This window comes from Leucoraja erinacea, chromosome 19 (assembly GCF_028641065.1).
Source record: "Leucoraja erinacea ecotype New England chromosome 19, Leri_hhj_1, whole genome shotgun sequence".
In the NCBI taxonomy this organism is placed as follows: domain Eukaryota; kingdom Metazoa; phylum Chordata; class Chondrichthyes; order Rajiformes; family Rajidae; genus Leucoraja; species Leucoraja erinaceus.
In genome coordinates this window covers 12,815,784-12,830,530 of record NC_073395.1, presented here as the reverse complement: position 1 = coordinate 12,830,530, position 14,747 = coordinate 12,815,784, and the positions used below count along the sequence as shown (strand labels likewise).

Sequence of the window (14,747 nt, the reverse complement as noted above, 5' to 3'; positions counted from 1 at the left end):
AAACCCATGCAAGGTCATGGGGAGAACGTACAAACTCCTTACAGACAGCACCTGTAGTCAGGATCGAACTCGGGTCTCTGGAGCTGCAAGGCAGCAACTCTAACGCTGCGCCACCGTGTCGCCTTAATTCTTCTCCTTTACCCATGTACCATCCCTTAGTATTGAAAAAGGAGACAAAAAGGTGTCAGATAAAGGAGAAGAGGGTGAAATGTAAAGCCAGAAAGAGGGATGTAGGTGCAAGGGGCAGAGAACCATAAGACCAAAAGACATAGAGTTGCTGCCTTGCAGCTCCAGAGACCCGAGTTCGATCCTGACTACAGGATTACTAGAATAGGGCAGTCAAAGAAAGAACGTTCACATTTCCACCAATCTTTCCACCACCACCATGCACAAGAAGTGCAAGACGCAATTGTATGCAGATGCCGAGAAGTGTGTTCAGCTCTGGCTGAACAATTTCTAATCTTGTGATGTGGACACGATAAGAAGAAGTAGAATAGTAACAGAAGACATGGAGTCATACAGCAAGGAAACAGACCCTTTGGCCCAACTCATCCATGCTGACCAGGATACTCATCTACGCTAGGCCCATTTGCCCACATTAGACATATCCCTTCAAACCTTTCCTATCCATGTATCTGTCCAGATGATTTTTTGATCAGCCATTTTGATAAACCAGGAAATCCTCGATACTCTAGTGGAAAGGGTGCACATAAGATTTACGAGGATGTTGCCAGGTCTCAAGGCACTGAGCTATAGGGAGAGGTTGAGTAGGTTAGGACTCTATTGCTTGGATCACAGGAGGATGAGGGGCGATCTTATAGAGGTGTACAAAATCATGAGAGGAATTGATCGGGTAAATGCACAGAGTCTCTCGCCCAGAGTAGGGAAATCAAGACTCAGAGGACATAGGTTTAAGGTGAGAGGGGACAGGTTTAATAAGTACCTGAGGGGTAACTTTTTCACACAAAGTGGGTGAATGTATTGAACGAGCTGCTGGAGGAGGTAGTTGAGGCAGGAACCATTGCGACATTTAATAAATATTTAGACAGGTACATGGTTAGAATAGGTTTAGAGGGATGTGGGCCAAACGCAGGCAGGTGGGACTTGTGTAGATGGGGCCTTTTGGTCGGTGTGGGTAAGAAGGGCCGAAGGGCCTGTTTCCACGCTGAATAACTCTGACACTACAACTTTCAGCATTGTCTATGGAAAGACCATCAACCCAAATCTTGTTTCCCTTTCCACAGATGCTGCCTGACCTGTTACATATCTCCAGTATTTTCCACTTTCATTTCACACTTCCAGTTATTTTTTGATTCTCCTTCCCATTTGATGAGATGGGTAGTTTTTTGTCCTGGAAATGATAGTGTTCCCATCACATTGCCCTTCTAGTCCCCTACAGTGGTGAGGAGAGCAGAGTTATTTGAATAGCTTTGATAAGGCTGCAAGGTGGCACAGCTGGTAGAGTTGCTGCCTCACATCGCCAAAGACCCGGGTTCGATCCAAAACCTCGCGTACTGTCTATGTGGAGTTTGCACATTCTCCCTGTGACCATGTGGGTTTCCTCCAGGTGCTCCGGTTTCCTCCCACATCCCAAGGCGTGCACGCTTCTACGTTAATAGGCCTCTGTAAAATTTGCCCGAATGAACAGGGAGTGGATGCGAAAATGGGATAACATTGAACTAGTATGATCAATGGTCAGCATGGACCAGGAAGGCCGAAGGGCCTGTTTACCTGCTGTATCTCCAAACTAAACTAAACAATTTATTTCAAATTACAAGTGTAGTTTGTACATTGTAACCATCAGATGCTGGTTTTGTTTGACCTCTTAAAAAAAAACCATTCAGTCTGTTAACACACAGCACACACCAGTCATCTTTGGTGAATAGCAATATCCCATCGTTCAAGTTCAAGTGAGTTTATTGTCATGTGTCCCTGATAGGACAGTGAAATTCTTGCTTTGCTTCAGCACACAGAACATAGTAGGCATTTACTACAAAACAGATCAGTGTGTTCATATACCACTATATAAATATATACACACATGAATAAATAAACTGATAAAGTGCAAATAACAGATAATGGGTTATTAATGATCAGAGTTTTGTCCGAGCCAAGTTTAATCGCCTGATGGCTGTGGGGAAGTAGCTTTTCCTGAACCTGGTTGTTGCAGTCTTCAGGTTCCTGTACCTTCTACCTGAAGGTAGCAGGGAATTGAGTGTGTGGCCAGGATGGTGTGGGTCTTTGATGATGCTGCCAGCCTTTTTTAGGCAGCCACTGCGATAAATCCCCTCGATGGAAGGAAGGTCAGAGCCGATGAAGGACAGGGCAGTGTTTACTACTTTTTGTAGTCTTTTCCTCTCCAGGGCGCTCAAATTGCCGAACCAAGCCAATTCGATTCATACACAAGTCAATTCGAGATATCGCTGTATAGTCAACTGCTGGGTTGTTACTGTGTGTTGCAGGAACCTGTCTTAGTTTAATTTAGAGATGCAGCACGGAAACGGGCCCTTCAGCCCACCGAGTCCGCACCGACCAATGATCCCCGCACATTAACATTATCCCACAAACACTGGGGACAATTTAGATTTATACCAAGCCAATTAACCTACAAACCTGCATTTGGAGTGTGGGAGGAAACCAAAAGATCTCGGAGAAAATCCATGCAGGTCACGGGGAGAATGTATGAACCCTGTACAGACAAGCACCCGTAGTCGGGATCGAACCTTCTGCCGCTGTAAGGCAGCAACTTCAGAGGCAACTTTACCGCTGCACCACAGTGCCGCCCTGTCATATAACAGTTGTGAAATACTCAAATGGAACAGACATGCTCTGTGCTCTTTGTAGACCCTGAGGGAACGTGGTGCTTTGAAACTAATAATCAGCTGCAGCATTACCTCATCACCCCTGCGCTAAATTTCTAAACTGGTAATTACTTTTCTCAGATTCCTAAAATGGTAATTACTTTTTTCAAACTCATCAGAATAATGAGGCGAGCAGACAGCGGAATCATCATTAGGAACTCAAACTCGTTCCAGACAACATATGAAATGTTTTGGGGATTTGTCGAGTCATCTCGGGATATCAGATCTTTGTAGATGTTGGGGGAAGGGTTACGGTTGATTTTACTTCCAGAGATTTTCCAGTTGTCGCTTTCGCTCCAGTGCTAATTTTGTCCCGTCGGTTCCATGTACAGACTCTCTAAATGGTGAATGTCACTTTGGTACATTATACAAACAAGCCTCAGATATGGCCTGGCAAACAATGCGCTTTCCTGATGAAAAACTGTTGACAGATATTGGTGCATACCTCATGGGATTCAATCAGGACAATTCAAGTGCCTTATGTTTGTACTCAGTGGGGATAATGGGTTATGTTGGGGGCAGGCACTGACATTTGTTACTGGTCTCTTACCTTGCACTAGTTAGAGTCACAGAGGGATACAGTGTGGAAACAGGCCCAACTTGCCCACACTGGCCAACATGTCCCAGCTACACTAGTCCCACCTGCCTGCGTTTGGCCCATATCCCTCCAAACATGTCCTCTCCATGCACCTGTCCAACTGTTTCATAAAAGTTGGAATGGTCCCTGCCTCAACTACCTCCTCTGGCAGCTCGTTCCTTACACCCACCACAATTTGTGTAAAAAAAGTTACCCCTCAGATTCCTATTAAATCTTTTTCCCTGCACCTCAAACTTATGTCCTCTGGTCCTCGATTCCACTACCCTGTCAAGAGACTACCTGATTTATTCCTCTCGTGATTTTGTACACCTCTATAAGATCACCCCTCATCCTCCTGCACTCCAAGGAATAGAGTCCCAGCCCACTCAACCTGTAGCTCAGACCCTCGAGTCCTGGCAACAAGGGTGGCACGGTGGCGCAGCAGTAGAGTTGCTGCCTTACAGCGCTTGTAGTGCCAGAGACCCAGAGATCATGACTATGGGTGATGTTTGTACGTTCTCCCCGTGACCCGCGTGGGTTTTCTCTGAGATCTTCGGTTTCCTCACACACAAAGACGTACTGGTTTGTAGCTTAATTGGTTAGGTGCGTGTATGATAGTGTTAATAGGGATCGCTGGTCGGCGCAGACTTGGTGGGCTAAAGGGCCTGGTTCCACACTCTCTAAACTAAACTAAAGTAAATATCATCGCAATGGTTGTTCATTAAAGAGGTACTTCGATAGCCAAATCTCCATCATTGCATTCACTCCCTGGCTTAATATTCCGTAAATTTGCACGCGTAAACAATTCTGCACTCAGTCCCAAGTGCAATCTCCAGAACACAATGTACGTTCACTCAAGTTTATATCAGAAACAAGCCAGCAATGGCGGCTGTGCTTACCCAGAAGGCCAGGCGCCACAGAAAGTGCCCCAAGGGCGAAAGGTGGTGATTCCGACTTACTAAGATCTGACTTGAGTACGGGTTCACGAAAGGTAACCTTGCGTAAGTCGGGGAGTGCCTGTATATTTTAAGGTCATTGCTCTGACTCTGACCAGCAGAGTGGCGTTTTGTTTGGTATAAATCAGTTGACCTCAACCAGTCCTTCACAACAGCGCTGACTATTAACATCTTCAGAGTGATAAATTTAACCATGCTTTACCTTTGGAATAAATATAAAATATGTGAATTATTGTAAAAATCCCATAACTGGGCGGCACAGTGATGCAGTGGTAGAGTTGTTTCCTAACGGCGCCAGAGACCTGGGTTCGATCTCGACTATGGGTGCTGTCAGTATGGAGTTTGTATGATCTCCCCGTGACCGTGTCAGTTTTCCAGGCGCTCTAGTTTCCCCCCACACTCCAAAGACGTGCAGGTTCCTTGGTTAACTTTGGTAAAATTGTAAATTGTCCCTCGTGCTAGTGTACGGGGTGATCACTGGTCAGTATGGACTTGGTGGGCCGAAGGGCCTGTTTCCACGCTGCATCTCTATAGCCTAAAGTCTAAAACATTTCACGTAGAATAAAAATACATGGCGGAGCGGGGAGTTATCCTGTGTTGCTTTCGACCCACACTCCTTGCTCAATCAACACTTGCAAATCGATCTGAGTGCAGTGTGTTAATTATCCCTGCTGTTTGCCTGAATAACAACAAATGCAGTCAGAGGGATCTCATTGTGTGTGAAGTGTTTAGATAGCCTGAGCACATGGAGGGTGCGATGCAGAATAAATGTGCTTTGCTTTTTGAGGAGATGAATTGCTGAGCCATGAGGCCAACATCCATTACCAGCCCAGTGTGTGTCCTTTAGCCTTAAGAGGAACAGCGAGGAAACAGGCTTTTCAGCCCACGGAGACCACGCAGACCAGCGATCACCCCGTACACACGAGCAGTATCGTACACAGTAGAGACAATTTATATTTTTATCAAAGCCGATTAACCTACAAAACCTGTACATCGTTGGAGTGTGGGATGAAACCGAAGCACCCGGAGAAAACCCACGGGGTCACGGGGGGGGAAGTACAAACTCCGTACAGACAGCATCTGTAGCAACCCGGGTCTCTGGCGCTGTAAGGCTGCATCTCTACCGCTGCGCCACTGCGTCCTGCCCCAGCATTAGATCGACCCAGCAGTAGTAAACATTTGGGTTCTTAACATCTCCTCAGCGCCCATGAAACCTCGTGGCACTGCAGTGCCAATCTCTAAGTGGCATAGTGGCCACCGCATAGCTAACCTGGTTCTGAATGACGTAGTCTGAAGAAGGGTCCCGACCTGAAATGTCATCTATTCTTTTTCTCCAGAGATTCTGCCTGACCCGCTGAGTTACTCCAGCTGTTTTTGTGTCTATCTGCAAGATATAGCTGAGAAATGTAGACAAAGTGCAGTCTAAAGTCCCCTCAATTCACACCAATTGGCTCAAAATTAGTGTCTACCTTATGGGACTGTATCTCTTCATCTTATTGGGCACTCCCTTGCGCCCACAATGTGCCCCATTGCGTAAAGAACGAGCACAGTCGAGATTGTTCCCCATTTCCCTTGGAAACCTGAGGCAGCCAAGCACCATCCATCCCCTTGAGAGAAGAGAATGAACAAGTTGGTGGAGAACAGGAACAACATAACCCATGCAATGCGAATTATGCAGGGTTTTCATTTGTTAATATACATTATTTTTCAAGGGCAACAGGCCACAGATTTAGAATATATTTATTCTACGAAATGTAACATAGAAACATAGAAAAATAGGTGCATGGGGTAGGCCCATCGGCCCTTCGAGCCAGCACCGCCATACAACATGATCATGGCTGATCTAAAAATCAGTACCCCATTCCTGCTTTTTCCCCATATCCCTTGATTCCATTAGCCCTAAGAGCTAAATCTCACTCTCTTGAAAACATCCAGTGAATTGGACTCCACCACCTTCTGTGGCAGATAATTCCACAGATTCACAATTCTCTGGTTGAAAAAATGTTTCCTCATCTCAGTCCAAAATGTAAAAGATAGTTCTTACCAGGTGGGGAACTACTGAGCTAATGACAGCCCAATGTGCAGAAACGCATCCACATTCACGATTAGTTTTATGCAATACAGTTCAACACAATTATCCTCGCTGCTGTTGACATTTATTGTTCCCAACCACCTGGCAATCTGAATTATGCTGCTCACCATGGGTAGAAATTAATTTGCAGCAATGATTTGGCTCTGGTGAGTGCAAACTCTGGAGGGCACATTTTCTTTTCATCAACAGATGAAGCAATATTTTGGCAATCGTTTTTGATACAGTAGAATGAGGGCAAAGTAGCTATTCATCCAGGCCAGCATTTAGAAAAGGTATTTGGACAGGTATATGGATAGGAAGATTTGAGAGGGATACGGGCCAAATGCGGGCAGAGGGGTCATGCACAGTATACCACCTTGGTCGGCTTGAAGAGCCTGCTGCAGTGCTGTCTAATTTTGTGACTCCTTTGCTCTATGAAGGACAAGTTGAAGCTAATGAACTTATGATATGAATACCAAGTAGACTGGCACACAAATTAATGTGGAAATTAAAGGACAACTTAATTTAACTGCATCAGAAAATAAACGTCAATGACCATCTTGAATCTGCAGCCCTGCTTGAAAATTGTAATCCAAATCCTCGCCGTAAAATGAAAAGTTATAATCCCCTCCCACACAACCACGGTTGTCAAGGGAACAGCTATTTCTACGAGGTCGCGATTGGTTAAAATCGCACAGCTTGTGGCTTCAAAACATGTAAAATGATGCAAGTGTCATCTGTGATGGATGGCAAGTGGCTGAAGCAATCTGCGGACTCGGTACCAAATAGCAGTTCTGCTCAAAGCTCGTGGGGCCTCCTGAGCAGGGGCAAGCCTGCTTTGCCTGACTGTAATCAGGAAAGATGAATCTATGCCGTAGATCAATAAATATTATCTGCTGTTTCTTTGGCATTCTAGAATTTGTTTTTGCAAAGCAGTCACTCTTATATCTTGGATTTTAAATTTAATTATGCTTGAATGAGTGGCAATGAAGGAGGTGTCGTTCAGGATCATTAGGCCTTTCTGTACAAAAGGAGCCTGTTCATGGCGCCTAAACCAGCTCCAGTCCTTCTCTCCTGGGATGATGCCTATCCTGCTGAGTTTACTCCAGCATTTTGTGTCTATCTTGGAAAGATGTGTTCATTTGGTCTGAGTCCCCAGTCTTTTCCTGATAAAAAAGGTATTGGGAAAGCTAGGGAGGTTAGCTACAGGCTAGTCCTCCTACATGTGCAATGTAGCCTCATTGAAAAGAAACAATTTGATCAGGAAATTATGCTTTAAAAACTCATGTGTTAGTTCCTATCATGAGATTTATCACCGGCGTTCGATAAACCTCCTTTGAAGAGTTAGTGTGACACAGTAGAGTCGCTGTTTTACAGTGTCTATCGCGGCTGGAATCTTTCCACAGTGCACCTGTAGAAGTTTGAATATTTGGTGCGGTGCAGAATCTCTTTAAGCTTCTAGGGAAGTAGAGATGCACCATCTTTGTGATGAAATTAATGTGCTGAGCCAACAGTCCTCCCATAAACTAGGGTGTAGCCCTGATCTTCCAACCTACCTCATTGCAGATATGAGACTTTTTCTCGTGAACTGTAATGCCACAATGCTGGTAAAACTATCCTGCTCTCTGGCATTTGAGTACAGGTTCAGTGGGGTGCCGGTGAAAGGACAGTTTTGCTTTCTAGCAGCTTCACAGCCACATAGATTAAATTATTATACATAATTGTATACAGAAATTACACGATTTTTGGAAGATAGTGGAAAATAACATTAATTCAAAATACAATTAGAATTGTCCATGGTCTCTAGTGTTCCGTTGACACCGTAGGATTCTGACGTTTATTAGCCGTTCTTTAACCTGGTGGGGCGTGATTTCAAGCTTCTGTACCTCCTGCCTGATGGCAGTAGTGAAAATAGAGCATGACCTAGACATTGAGGATCCTTAATTCTCCTTGAAAGTGGTGTCGCACGTAGTAGATAGGGTGGTCAAAAGGGCTTTTTGGCACATAGGCCTTCATCAGAGTATAGGTTGGGAGGTCATGCAGCAGTTATATAAGACGTTGGCAAGGCCACATTTAGAGCATTATGTTCAGTTTTGGTCAGCATGTTTGCGGAAAGATGTTGTCAAGCTGGAAAGGGTGCAGAGAAGGTTACCAGGACTCAAAGGTCTGAGCTATAGTGAGAGGTTGAGCAGGCTATGACTCTTTTCCTTGGAACGCAGGCGGATGAGGGGTGATCGTACAGAGGTGTACCAAATCATGAGATGAACAGATCAGGTAAATGCATAGAGTCTCCTGCCCAGAGTCAGGGAATTGAGAACCAGAGTACATAGGTTTAAGGTGAGGAGGGAAACATTTAAGACGAACCTGAGGGGTAACTTTTGTGTACAAAGTGTAGTAGGTATATGAGGAGGTAGTTGAGGCAGGTGCTATCACAACGTTTAGGAAACATTTGGACAGGTACATGGATAGAATAGATTTAGAGGGATATGGATCAAACTGTACATGTATAGTGACAATAAATGGCATATCATATCATATCAAACGCAGTGCAGATGGGGCATTTGGACGGAATGGGCGTTGTGCTGAAGGGCATGTATCCACACTAAATCACTCTATGACAAAAGGCATGTTTCCACGCTGTTTGACAAAGGGCATGTTTCCACACTGTATGACTCTCTCTCTAACTCGTATACAAAATATGTTCTGTTAAGTGAAATAATGCCATTCTCTGACTAGAATTGCCTGGGTAATGGATTCAAAGCTGCCTGTAATGGCCCATGACCATTGGAAATCACCACTGTTGTCTCTGGGCTTGTGGGTCCGAATGCTGTTCTGTCGACCATGGCATGTAGCCTGCTTTGAGGTTGATTGAGGGTTCCCATGATCTGCAGCAAGGCTGCAACTGGCGATACAGGTCATAGCAAAGGCTTAACCCTTTGCTATGCATCACAGGAAATGGCTTAAGTGACAAGCTTAACTTGCTTCATGCCTTGCTTTCCATCGTTGTCCATGTTTAAAAGAAAACCTAAAGCAGCACGGTGGCGCAGTGGTAGAGTTGCTGCCTCATGGCGCCAGAGACCCGGGTTCGATCCTGACTATGGGTGCTGTCTGTACGGAGTTTGTACATTCTCCCCATGACCATGTGGGTTTTCTCCAGGAGCTCCGGTTTCCTCCCACACTCCAAAGACGTACCGGTTCATAGGTTAATTGGCTTGGTAAAATTGTAAATTGTCCCTAGTGTGTGTAGGATAGTAGAAACATAGAAATTAGGTGCAGGAGTAGGCCATTCGGCCCTTCGAGCCTGCACCGCCATAGTGTAAGCGTGCGGGGATCACTGGTCGGCTTGGACTCGGTGGGCCGAATGGCCTGTACCGCGCTGTATCTCTAAACCAAACTAAACAACTGAAGCAATATGATAGAAAGCTTGGATGGAGTAACTCAGCGGACCAGGCAGCATCACTGGAGAAAAGGAATGGGTGAAGTTTCAGGTCAAAACCACTGCTCCCATTGAAAGCTTAGTTTAATTTTAAAGCTTTCAGAAATACATACCTACCCATCCATCGCGGACACTATGTTCTTTCTCGGTAGTGTGGGTAAGATCACATAATACTTAGCCGGAGAGGATAAAATTGAAGATCAAACCCAATAAAATAGCGACAGAGAGTGATGCGGTGCGGAAACATGCCCTTCGGCCCAACTTACCCACACTGGCCAACATGTCCCAGATACACTATGTGTAGGAAGGAACTGCAGATTAAATCGAAGATAGACACAAAATGCTGGAGTAACTCAGCAGGACAGGCAGCATCTCTGGGAGAGAAGGAATGGGTGACGTTTCGGGTCGAGACCCTTGAAGGAACTGCAGATTAAATCGAAGATAGATGCAAAATGCTGGAGTAACTCAGCAGGACAGGCAGCATCTCTGGGAGAGAAGGAATGGGTGACGTTTCGGGTCGAGACCCTTGAAGGGTCTCGACCCGAAACGTCACCCATTCCTTCTCTCCCAGTGATGCTGCCTGTCCCGCTGAGTTACTCCAGCATTTTGTGTGTCTCTCTCACAGCTACCCTAGTCCCTCCTGCCTGCGTTTGGCTCGTATCCCTCCAAACCTATCTCCAAAATATCCGACAAGGAGATAAAAATAGACACAAAAAGTACCTTATGTACCGTATATCCCACCTCAGTGTACAGGAGTGGGTTCTGATATCAGGACGAGCCACAAGACTTGAGCTCGTTTTCTCTTGGGCAGTATTTGGAATCACAGTAGTAATGCCAGAGCTGCTGTTTTTGTTTGCTTGGGAATTGCACCCTGCAGTGTGAGACTTCCTGCTGCCTTTTTATGATGCTTAATACGGAAAGCTGAGCAGAGTTTGGAAATCCAGGATGCAAATAGCAGGTGAGCTGTAAAACTGGAGGGGCCGGTTTGCAAATAGATGGAGAATGGGGAAAGAGCAGCATTTGTGTACGGAGGAACTCCAGATGCCGGTTTAGACCCAAGACAGACAAAAAATGCTGGAGTGACCCAGCGGGTCAGGCAGCGTCTGTGGAGAAAAGGAATAGGTGACGTTTCGGGTCACGAGTGTTTTCTCGTCATATGTCCCAGATAGAACAATGAAATTCTTACTTGCAGCACACAACAGAATATGTGAACAGAATACACTGTAAACAATATAATAAATGAAAAAAATAGTCCAGTGTGTGTGTGTATATATATATATATATATAATGTATATACACAAACTCCCATGTGAGACCCTTCTTCAGACCAGCATTTGTTTTTTTTTCACTGATACTCTCGGCTGCATTTCCTCTCACCCCCCCCCCCCAACTCAACAATCATTTAATCCCCTGTAAGAGGCGAGAGAAAGAGGAAATAAATTCTGCTGGCACGAGGAAGGGGAAAATCTCGGAGACGTTTGTCCCTGACCTGCTCAGATAACTGACCTGGGTCTAGGAAATCATAGAATCAGTCTAAATGATTCATTTCTGCAGCATTGTTCGATCATAAATGCTGTAATATATCTTGAACACCAACACCCCCCCTCCCCGCTTCATTGGGTTCCTGCCACCAAATTGCTGTAAATAATTGATTAAATATATTTTCCTGCAAGAAAAACAGTCTAACATGCTGAGCGAATACTGAGTTCTGGGAATGTATGTTTGATTTTATCGAGTCATGCCTTACACTGCATGCAACAATATGTTCACAATCAAATATTTCTCGCTGTGATATCTTTTATTTCATTTTGCTGCAAGGCAGAAGCTATGTTAAAGCCATTTTCAGAGCATGTGCAAGAAGCAATAACCACCCACACTAGTCACTAATCTCATTAAGGATGTGCACAATAAATATCTGTTCAATAGGCCCCTCTGTAACCAATTGCAGTTAAATTCCTGCACATGCTCCAGAATTTAATTTGCAATGTCCACAGCCACGGCCTTTCTGTTTGTTATCGTGGGAGGTTAACTTTGGACGAAAATGTAGATTCCTTTGTTTGACGAAAAGGAAAAAAAAATGTGGGATTTGCATTCCAGCTGAGGTGACTGACGTTCCCATTTGAATGTGTCTGACAGCTCGGTGAGAGAGCACGGATGAGTCATTGGGTGCTGTCTGGCACAGAGCTGACGGCTGACAGTGGTCGACCAAGGTCCCCATAACTCTGCTCCGGAGCACCCCCTGCTGAGCTCCCATTTCACGGCGTCGGACAAAGCTGGGACACTACAGACCAGAAGATGGAGTCTGAAGAAGGGTCTCGAGCCGAAACGTCACCCGTTCCTTCCCTCCAGAGAAATTCTGCCTGTCCCGCTGAGTTACTCCAGCATTTTGTGTCCATCTTCGATGCATAGCCAGCACCTGCAGTTCCTTCTTATGCATCTTGGCCCAGTCCACCTCGGCCTATGTGATCTCCCGGTTGCCAAACACTTTAACCCCCTTTCCCATTCTCATACTGACCTTTCTGTCCTGGGCCTCCTCCACTGACAAGGTGAGGCCAAACGCAAATTGGAAGAACAGGATGTCATATTTCTCTTGGGCAGCTTACAACCCAGCGACATGAATATTGATTTATCTACGCAGAGATCGGCTATGAACATATTGAATGGTGGGGCAGGTGTGATGGTCCAAAGACTCTGCTCCTTTCCTATTTTCTCGTGTTTTATATTTCACTCGAGAATCTGTAACACTTTTCATACTGGTTTAATTATGACAGTAGACAATTAGGGGATTGCAGGAGCTAACTTCAACACTGCAAACTCCCACAACCAACTAATTGGCTGGGTGCATTGGACCTTTCTTGGGTGATAATTGAAGGTCAGGATTTTTGTCAGGAAACAATGAGCAACTCCTGCACTCTGTAAGCATCGCCAACGGATCGTTAACATCCACTTGAGAGGATAGTTTTATGTTTTGTCTGGAAGATTCAGATTCAGATTCAATTTTAATTGTCATTGTCAGTGTACAGTACAGAGACAACGAAATGCTTCGAAACGAAGATGATACCTCTGAGGGGGAAGCTCTCTGAGATTTGCAGGCCGTCGTTAGAGATGGATGTGGGAGCAAGGCATTCTGTGCCCTTTGTAATTAGTGAAGTGTTTTGATGACTGGAGAAAGTATAAGCCCTTTAATTTTTGAAATCCATATTTCGTATAATTGTAGAAGGGTTTCTGAAGAAGGGTTTCGGCCCGAAACGTTGCCTATTTCCTTCGCTCCATAGATGCTGCTGCACCCGCTGAGTTTCTCCAGCTTTTTTGTGTAACTTTCGTATAATTGTAGATGGACACAAAAAGCTGGAGTAACTCAGTGGGACTGGCAGCATCGCTGGAGAAAAGGAATGGGTGACGTTTCGGGTCAAGACCCTTCTTCAGCCTGGTTAGGGATAACGGATATGAGAGATGATGTAGAGAGGTCAATTTGTATAATTCTCGAGGCCTTGTTGTATGGTTTCCCTGTGCCCTTGAGCTCAATGATCATCCAGTCTGAAGAAGGGCCTCGACCCGAAACGTCCCCAATTCCTTCTCTAACATAGATGCTGCCTCACGCGCTGAGTTTCTCCAGCATTTTGTATCTAGCATCAACTAATCCTGGTTTTCTTTGCATCAGTCGCGGAGAATCCTGGCTCGGCTGAGACCCAACATTCTTAATAAAACTTGTTTAAGAAGGAACTGCAGATGCTGGAAAATCGAAGGTAGACAAAAATGCTGGAGAAACTCAGCGGGTGGGGCAGCATCTATGGAGCGAAGGAAATAGGCAACGTTTCGGGCCGAAACGTTGCCTATTTCCTTCGCTCCATAGATGCTGCCTCACCCGCTGAGTTTCTCCAGTATTTTTGTCTGCCTTCTTAATAAAACTACTCTGTTCACCCATCTTGCTTTCCCCTCTTTAACTTAACAGGCCTTAAAATGAGTGCATGATTATTATCATTTTTACCATTTTTTAATCTTTCTTATATTAAATATTGCAAGATAACATTTGTAATTTTATTCCCAGGTACGATGAAAAGCTTTTTTGTTGTGTGCTATCCAGTCAGCAGAAAGGCTATACGTGATTACAATCGAGCTGTCCACAGTGTACAGATACAGGTTAAAAGGAATAACACTTTGTGCAAGGTGAAGTCTGATGAAATATAGTCCGAGGGTCTCCAATGAGGTAGATGGTAGCTCAGGACTGTTCTCTAGTTGGTGATGGGATGGTTCAGTTGCCTGATAACTGAAGAGGTCCAGCGATCCTCGTACACGAGCACTAAGGACAATTTACAATTTTTACCAAAGCTAATTAACCTCCAAACCTGTACATCTTTGGGGGGTGGGAAGAAACCAGGGCACCCAGAGAAAACCCACGTGATCACAGGGGGAATGTGCAAACTCGGTACAGACAGCATCCGTGGTCAGGATCGAACCCAGGTCTCTGCCATTGCAAGGCAGCAACTCTATGTCAGGATTTTCATATGAAGAAAGACTGGATAGACTCGGCTTGTACTTGCTAGAATTTAGGAGATTGAGGGGGGATCTTATAGAAACCTACAAAATCCTTAAGAGGTTGGACAGGCTAGATGCAGGAAGACTGTTCCCGATGTTGGGGAAGTCCAGGACAAGGGGTCACAGCTTAAGGATAGAGGGGAAATCCTTAAGGACCGAGATGGGAAAAACATTTTTCACACAGAGAGTGGTGAATCTCTGGAACTCTCAGCCACAGAAGGTAGTTGAGGCCAGTTCATTGGCTATATTTAAGAGGGAGTTAGATATGGCCCTTGTGGCTAAAGGGAGTATGGAGAGAAGGCAGGTACAG

The 14,747-nt window shown here is 45.1% G+C and overlaps 1 protein-coding gene across 5 annotated transcripts in view; it reads left to right on the top strand.

The window, feature by feature from the left end:
* dennd5b (DENN/MADD domain containing 5B) overlaps window positions 1–14,747 on the top strand; it is a 164,939-nt gene that overhangs the window by 78,690 nt on the left and 71,502 nt on the right. The window lies entirely within an intron of this gene.